The 7,533-nt window shown below is 65.0% G+C and overlaps 1 pseudogene; it reads left to right on the top strand.

The window, feature by feature from the left end:
* Positions 1 to 5,826: 5,826 nt before the first annotated feature.
* Positions 5,827 to 7,078, top strand: LOC132493358 (collagen alpha-1(III) chain-like; annotated as a pseudogene).
* The last annotated feature ends 455 nt before the right edge of the window (positions 7,079 to 7,533 follow it).

Here is a 7,533-nt window from a genome sequence, read left to right as displayed (position 1 = left end):
GGGGAGGCCACATTGCAGCTTCAGTCACGGGTCTCCCCCTGAGGTCCTGTGGTGTGGGACCTATGTCACGTCCCCCAGGCACGAGGATGGCGTCCAGTGTTGCCAAAACCTGGGACTTTGTGTATCCAGCCCAGCGCACCGACCCCACCGGGCGGTCCTCCCAAACTCTGGGCCTTTTGTTGAGCTGCATCTGCCTCCAAGGGGAGACTCCGACCCTAACAGCCAGGCATTAACATCTCCATGCAGTTCGGCTGTTTGAAATGTTTGAAATGCTAAAGGTCTGGGCGTGTCGCTGTCTCCGGTTCCGGGCGCGGCAGGTCCGCTGGTCACCCAAGCACCGCCATGAGCACCACCACCAATGTGGAGTGAGGCAGTCACCCTAGTTTCCTGGGGATCACTAGCGGGTGGGGATCCGGATGGGGCAAACCGGTCAGTTCTCCATGCCGTACTCTGGGACCCTCATGAGCCCGTGGAGGTGCGTTTCCCGACTGACCAGAACACCCTGGGTCTGCTCTGGAGCTCACGGGCTGCTGGGAGTGGACCCCACCGTACCCTAGGGTCATGGCCCCATGTCACCAAGGCTGGGGGACAAGTGGGGATATGGGAATAAGGGGTCCTGTGTCCGGGGGTGACGAGGACCTGATGGGGAGCCTGGGAGAGGCAAAGCCCAAGCTCCAGAGGGAACCCAACTGCACCAGACCACCGGTGGCACGGGGCCCTGAGCACTGCCTGCCCAGCACAGAGGATCCTGGGGTCCTACCCCCTGCATCAGGGGCCACCCCCCTGAGCTGGTCGCACCCCCAAATAAGGTCAAATGGTTGTGTGTGTGGAGACAGAAGCAGCCGCGAGGCGGCAGTGCAGGCTCGCACATCACCGCCAACGTGGTCACGGCCGGGGTCCACCCACGCGGCGTCCCGGGTCCACCCAGGCCAGATACCGCAATGGTCCACGAGAGTCATCAGGGAGACGGGACACTCGTCCGAGCCACCCCGGTTCACCCCATCTGAGTCGCCCCGGGCTGCACCGTTGAAGTTGGGAGAGGAGGGGGACTGCTCAGGGCAATGAGGGGTCCCTGTGCCTGGGGTGACGCGGAGTCGGTTTCAGAGGGAGAGCCTTACTACGGGGCCTCCGGCAGCCCAGGGTGCTGGGCGCTGCCTTGCCGAGTGCAAGAGGATTTCTGGGGTCTTCACTGTCTTGGGCCGACCCCGCAGGCCAGTTCCATCCCCTGAACAGTGCCAAGTGGTTGTAGGTGTGGAGATAGAAGCGGCCGCAAGGCGGCAGGGCAGGCTCACACATCACCGGCCGGGGTTCGCCTGCGTGGCTTCCCGGGTCTGCCCACGCGGCATCCAGGTTCCACCTGCGTGACGTCCCAGGTCCACACAAACCGGTTACCACAGTGGTCCACGAGGGTCATCTGGGTGATGGGGCGCTCGTCTGAGCCACCACAGGTGCCGGGGAGGCCACATTGCAGCTTCAGTCACGGGTCTCCCCCTGAGGTCCTGTGGTGTGGGACCTATGTCACGTCCCCCAGGCACGAGGATGGCGTCCAGTGTTGCCAAAACCTGGGACTTTGTGTATCCAGCCCAGCGCACCGACCCCACCGGGCGGTCCTCCCAAACTCTGGGCCTTTTGTTGAGCTGCATCTGCCTCCAAGGGGAGACTCCGACCCTAACAGCCAGGCATTAACATCTCCATGCAGTTCGGCTGTTTGAAATGTTTGAAATGCTAAAGGTCTGGGCGTGTCGCTGTCTCCGGTTCCGGGCGCGGCAGGTCCGCTGGTCACCCAAGCACCGCCATGAGCACCACCACCAATGTGGAGTGAGGCAGTCACCCTAGTTTCCTGGGGATCACTAGCGGGTGGGGATCCGGATGGGGCAAACCGGTCAGTTCTCCATGCCGTACTCTGGGACCCTCATGAGCCCGTGGAGGTGCGTTTCCCGACTGACCAGAACACCCTGGGTCTGCTCTGGAGCTCACGGGCTGCTGGGAGTGGACCCCACCGTACCCTAGGGTCATGGCCCCATGTCACCAAGGCTGGGGGACAAGTGGGGATATGGGAATAAGGGGTCCTGTGTCCGGGGGTGACGAGGACCTGATGGGGAGCCTGGGAGAGGCAAAGCCCAAGCTCCAGAGGGAACCCAACTGCACCAGACCACCGGTGGCACGGGGCCCTGAGCACTGCCTGCCCAGCACAGAGGATCCTGGGGTCCTACCCCCTGCATCAGGGGCCACCCCCCTGAGCTGGTCGCACCCCCAAATAAGGTCAAATGGTTGTGTGTGTGGAGACAGAAGCAGCCGCGAGGCGGCAGTGCAGGCTCGCACATCACCGCCAACGTGGTCACGGCCGGGGTCCACCCACGCGGCGTCCCGGGTCCACCCAGGCCAGATACCGCAATGGTCCACGAGAGTCATCAGGGAGACGGGACACTCGTCCGAGCCACCCCGGTTCACCCCATCTGAGTCGCCCCGGGCTGCACCGTTGAAGTTGGGAGAGGAGGGGGACTGCTCAGGGCAATGAGGGGTCCCTGTGCCTGGGGTGACGCGGAGTCGGTTTCAGAGGGAGAGCCTTACTACGGGGCCTCCGGCAGCCCAGGGTGCTGGGCGCTGCCTTGCCGAGTGCAAGAGGATTTCTGGGGTCTTCACTGTCTTGGGCCGACCCCGCAGGCCAGTTCCATCCCCTGAACAGTGCCAAGTGGTTGTAGGTGTGGAGATAGAAGCGGCCGCAAGGCGGCAGGGCAGGCTCACACATCACCGGCCGGGGTTCGCCTGCGTGGCTTCCCGGGTCTGCCCACGCGGCATCCAGGTTCCACCTGCGTGACGTCCCAGGTCCACACAAACCGGTTACCACAGTGGTCCACGAGGGTCATCTGGGTGATGGGGCGCTCGTCTGAGCCACCACAGGTGCCGGGGAGGCCACATTGCAGCTTCAGTCACGGGTCTCCCCCTGAGGTCCTGTGGTGTGGGACCTATGTCACGTCCCCCAGGCACGAGGATGGCGTCCAGTGTTGCCAAAACCTGGGACTTTGTGTATCCAGCCCAGCGCACCGACCCCACCGGGCGGTCCTCCCAAACTCTGGGCCTTTTGTTGAGCTGCATCTGCCTCCAAGGGGAGACTCCGACCCTAACAGCCAGGCATTAACATCTCCATGCAGTTCGGCTGTTTGAAATGTTTGAAATGCTAAAGGTCTGGGCGTGTCGCTGTCTCCGGTTCCGGGCGCGGCAGGTCCGCTGGTCACCCAAGCACCGCCATGAGCACCACCACCAATGTGGAGTGAGGCAGTCACCCTAGTTTCCTGGGGATCACTAGCGGGTGGGGATCCGGATGGGGCAAACCGGTCAGTTCTCCATGCCGTACTCTGGGACCCTCATGAGCCCGTGGAGGTGCGTTTCCCGACTGACCAGAACACCCTGGGTCTGCTCTGGAGCTCACGGGCTGCTGGGAGTGGACCCCACCGTACCCTAGGGTCATGGCCCCATGTCACCAAGGCTGGGGGACAAGTGGGGATATGGGAATAAGGGGTCCTGTGTCCGGGGGTGACGAGGACCTGATGGGGAGCCTGGGAGAGGCAAAGCCCAAGCTCCAGAGGGAACCCAACTGCACCAGACCACCGGTGGCACGGGGCCCTGAGCACTGCCTGCCCAGCACAGAGGATCCTGGGGTCCTACCCCCTGCATCAGGGGCCACCCCCCTGAGCTGGTCGCACCCCCAAATAAGGTCAAATGGTTGTGTGTGTGGAGACAGAAGCAGCCGCGAGGCGGCAGTGCAGGCTCGCACATCACCGCCAACGTGGTCACGGCCGGGGTCCACCCACGCGGCGTCCCGGGTCCACCCAGGCCAGATACCGCAATGGTCCACGAGAGTCATCAGGGAGACGGGACACTCGTCCGAGCCACCCCGGTTCACCCCATCTGAGTCGCCCCGGGCTGCACCGTTGAAGTTGGGAGAGGAGGGGGACTGCTCAGGGCAATGAGGGGTCCCTGTGCCTGGGGTGACGCGGAGTCGGTTTCAGAGGGAGAGCCTTACTACGGGGCCTCCGGCAGCCCAGGGTGCTGGGCGCTGCCTTGCCGAGTGCAAGAGGATTTCTGGGGTCTTCACTGTCTTGGGCCGACCCCGCAGGCCTGTCACACCCCGCTAACGGTGCCGTGTGGTTGCCGGAGTGGAGATAGAAGCGGCCGCAAGGCGGCAGGGCAGGCTCACACATCACCGGCCGGGGCAGCCGTGGCCGGGGTCTGCTTATGGCCAAATCTGGGGGTCTGCCGCATCCTAGCTTGGGAGTCTACCCATGGCAAAGTCTGGGGTTTTCCCATGTAAACCTGGGGGTTCACCCATGGCAAAGGCTGGAGTTTTCCCACCGTAAATCTGGGGGTCCACCCATGACAAAGCCTGGAGTTTTTCCACCGTAAATCTGGGGGTTCACGCATGACAAAACCTGGAGTTTTCCCGCCATAAATCTGGGGGTCCATCCATGACAAAGCCTGGAGTTTTTCCACCGTAAATCTGGGGGGCCACCCATGACAAAGGCTGGGATATTCCCATGAAAATCTGGGGGTCCACCCATAAAGTCTGGAGTTTTCCCATGTAAATCTAGGGGTTCATCCATGGCAAAGGCTGGAGTTTTCCCACCGTAAATTTGGGGGTCCACCATGGCAAAGGCTGGGTGTCAGGTGTGGCAGGGGTCCACAGGAGCAGGCTCTTCCCAAAGCCCTGTCTGAGGTGCAGTCAGAGCTGGAGAGCTCTGGGTCCCTTTCTTAGGCATGTCTCCTCCCCCCACCCATGGCACCAGCACCCTAGACTTGGTGGCCGATCTCTACGGACCGCCGGGCCCCAACACCCCCTATGAGGCCAACGTGGTTGCCCCAGGGACAGGGTGGTCCAGGTTGGCTGGGGGAGACTCGAGGCTCTCTGGTCTTTGTCCCAATTCTGAATGCGCGGGCGGTGTCCTGGGCAGCGGTGCATAGGGTGGCCACGGCAGGGCTGGGAGGTTGCCGGGCTCATCACCAGGGCGCGCCCGCGAGCCGTGGAGCACAGCGGGCGTGCCGCGTCCTGACAATGGATCGTGGCGGTGAGGGGACGGGGCGCCCGGCCACAGTGGGGAGCCCGCGCGTGGAAGCCACTGTGCTCGCAACGGGCACCGTCAACTAGACGACACTCGAGCAGGGAATCGGCGCCTGCCTGGCCCGCGAGACCACGGTCCCTTCCCTCGGCCCGACCTGAGCCCCAGCCCCCCACACCGCTCACGACCGCTCCATGGACTCCGGGCCCACCGCGTGGTCTCAGCCGCGGTGGTGGCAGAAGGAGACTCCGAGTCCCACTGGAGCGCCTGGCGGCCCCAGCCAAGACCTCCGTCCAGGGGCAGAGTATGCGCCCAGTGGGGGCTGGGTGGGGAGCAGCCTGCAAGGTCCGCCCTGAGGGGACATGACTGTTTCGACCTCGGAGTGGGGGAGGGACCTTTGGGGACAATGCCAGACCCTGTCTACAGGATGCCAAAGGAGGGGTGTGGAGAAGGCCCTCTTTGGAGAATTCCAGGACAGGAGAGGAATGTGCGCTGGACCGACCCGGGCGGAGGTGGGCCTTGCGGTGGCCCCAAGCACGGTCCCCGCTCTGATTGGCTGTCAGAGCAGGGGCGGGAATTCTGGGCGGGGCCACCCCAGTTAGAAAAAGCCCGGGCTAGGGCCCGAGGAGCAGGGTGTGGGAGGGGGGTGGTGGGAGGGATGGGGGGGCTCAGGGGAAACTGGGGAAGTGGGGGAGCTGAGGGGTAACCAGGGAAGCGTGGGGTACCGGGGGCAACCAGGGGAAGATGGGGAAGTGGGGTGCAGGGAAGCATGCGTGGGCCAAGGATCACCTTGGAAGTCTGGAGCCTGGCAGGAGCGGAGAAGGGTGGAGGGGCTGGCTTGGGCAGGGCTGGCGGGCACCTGGGAGCCTGGCGGGGATGAGAGGTGGGCTCCCAGGTGCCCTGCAGGCAGGACGACATCGGTGTGGGGAGTGACAGGCCCAAGCTGGCGGAGCGGAAGTTAAGACGGGGGAGCCAGGCATTCATCCCGGTTCATTTTGGTTTCAGGTCGTGGCAGCTGGTGGATGGGGGAGCTGGAGAGAGGCTTGCCCCAGGGCCTGGGCGGTGGAGGTGTAGCTGGCAGCCGTGGGCAGGTGAGGACAGCGCTCTGCCGGGCCAGGTGAGTCCCCTTCCCCTCCCTGGGCCTTGCTCCGCTGGCCTTCCGCATAAGGAGGTCTGGGGAGCCAGGGCCAGCGAGGCGAAGCGGCTGATGTCCCGGCAGAGCGGCAGGGCGATGGCAGGGCAGGCAGCACAGGTGACATCGTCTCAGGGGGAGCTGAGGCAGGGCGGGCTGGGAGCTGCGGCTGTCCCAGGTAGAAAGGGCATTTCCAGAGAGCCGGGAGGCCGATGGAGCAGGGCTGCCAGCGAGGGAGATGATCCAGCACATGGGGGCCATCCAGGCCCTGGGGCAGACGGGACGAGGCGGGGGACTCAGGTCAGAGGGCCCCCAGCTGCCACTTCACCCACTGCAGTTCATTTAGTAGCAGGTACAGGGGCGGCTCTGGCCCAGGCCTCCTGAGGCCTGGGCCGGAGCCTCGAGGGCCGGAGAACGGGCAAGAAGGCAGGCGCAGTGTGCGGGGAACCGCCGCAGGGCACCACCTGGGGGGAGCGGTGGCCACAGGGACAGGGCCCCAGGGAGATTTCTGCAGCAAGGAGGCTGCCGCGGGCCCAGCAGGCCCCCATCCCCATGCGGCACTGCGGCCCAGGGGCTGGCGCGGGAGGGCCCCCAGTGAACTTGGTGATACTGGTGACACTCGGCCCTTACCGCCCGCCCCGGGGACTGGCACGGCAGACAGTACAGCACCCAGGGGAGTCAAGGGCACTGGCGAGACCCGACTAGGCGAGGGGGGTGGGGCAGCGTGAATGAGATCTCGGGGGGTGGGAGGTCGGGGCGCAGGCAGGGTCGAGGAGCTGGAGCCTGGCGGCGAGCCGGGGATCACTGGCCTCTGAGCCCGTGGCCAAGGCGGGCCACTGCGGGCGGTGACGGAGCAGGGATCGGTCCGCGCTCAGACCGGAGACGAGGGTAAGTGTCCAGCCCGCTGCCCTCCCACCCCCTCGGCCACCGCTGTGCACTCAGCCAGCGTCTCCTCTGCCCACAGCCATGTCTCCAGTGGGTGTCGACGTGCCTTGCCAGCCACGGAGGCCGGGCGCCGGGATGTGGGCAGAAGGACATGACACGGTCCGGCGTGACGGCGAGGACAGACGGGACGCTGTCCGGCCTCCCTGGTGAGCGCAGGTACAGGCCAGGCCCCCCGGGCCAACTGACCCGCACCCAGCCCTCATGGCCGTCCTCTTTCCCATAGAACATTCTCGGCTGGCCCCGCGGGGGAGCTGGAACACCCAGCATCTCTGTTCCTTTACTTTCCTGAAGGAGCCAATACACTACTGCTGCTCTCTGAAACCCCAGAACCCTCAAGATGACAAGGTGGGGGGCCCCTGCCGCACACGGAGGGGGGCAGGGTTGGGGGCTCGGGGCCGAGAG

Source organism: Mesoplodon densirostris, chromosome 7 (genome assembly GCF_025265405.1).
Source record: "Mesoplodon densirostris isolate mMesDen1 chromosome 7, mMesDen1 primary haplotype, whole genome shotgun sequence".
Classification (NCBI taxonomy): domain Eukaryota; kingdom Metazoa; phylum Chordata; class Mammalia; order Artiodactyla; family Ziphiidae; genus Mesoplodon; species Mesoplodon densirostris.
Note: the sequence above shows the minus strand (reverse complement) of the source record. Positions and strands in the feature narration are given on the sequence as shown.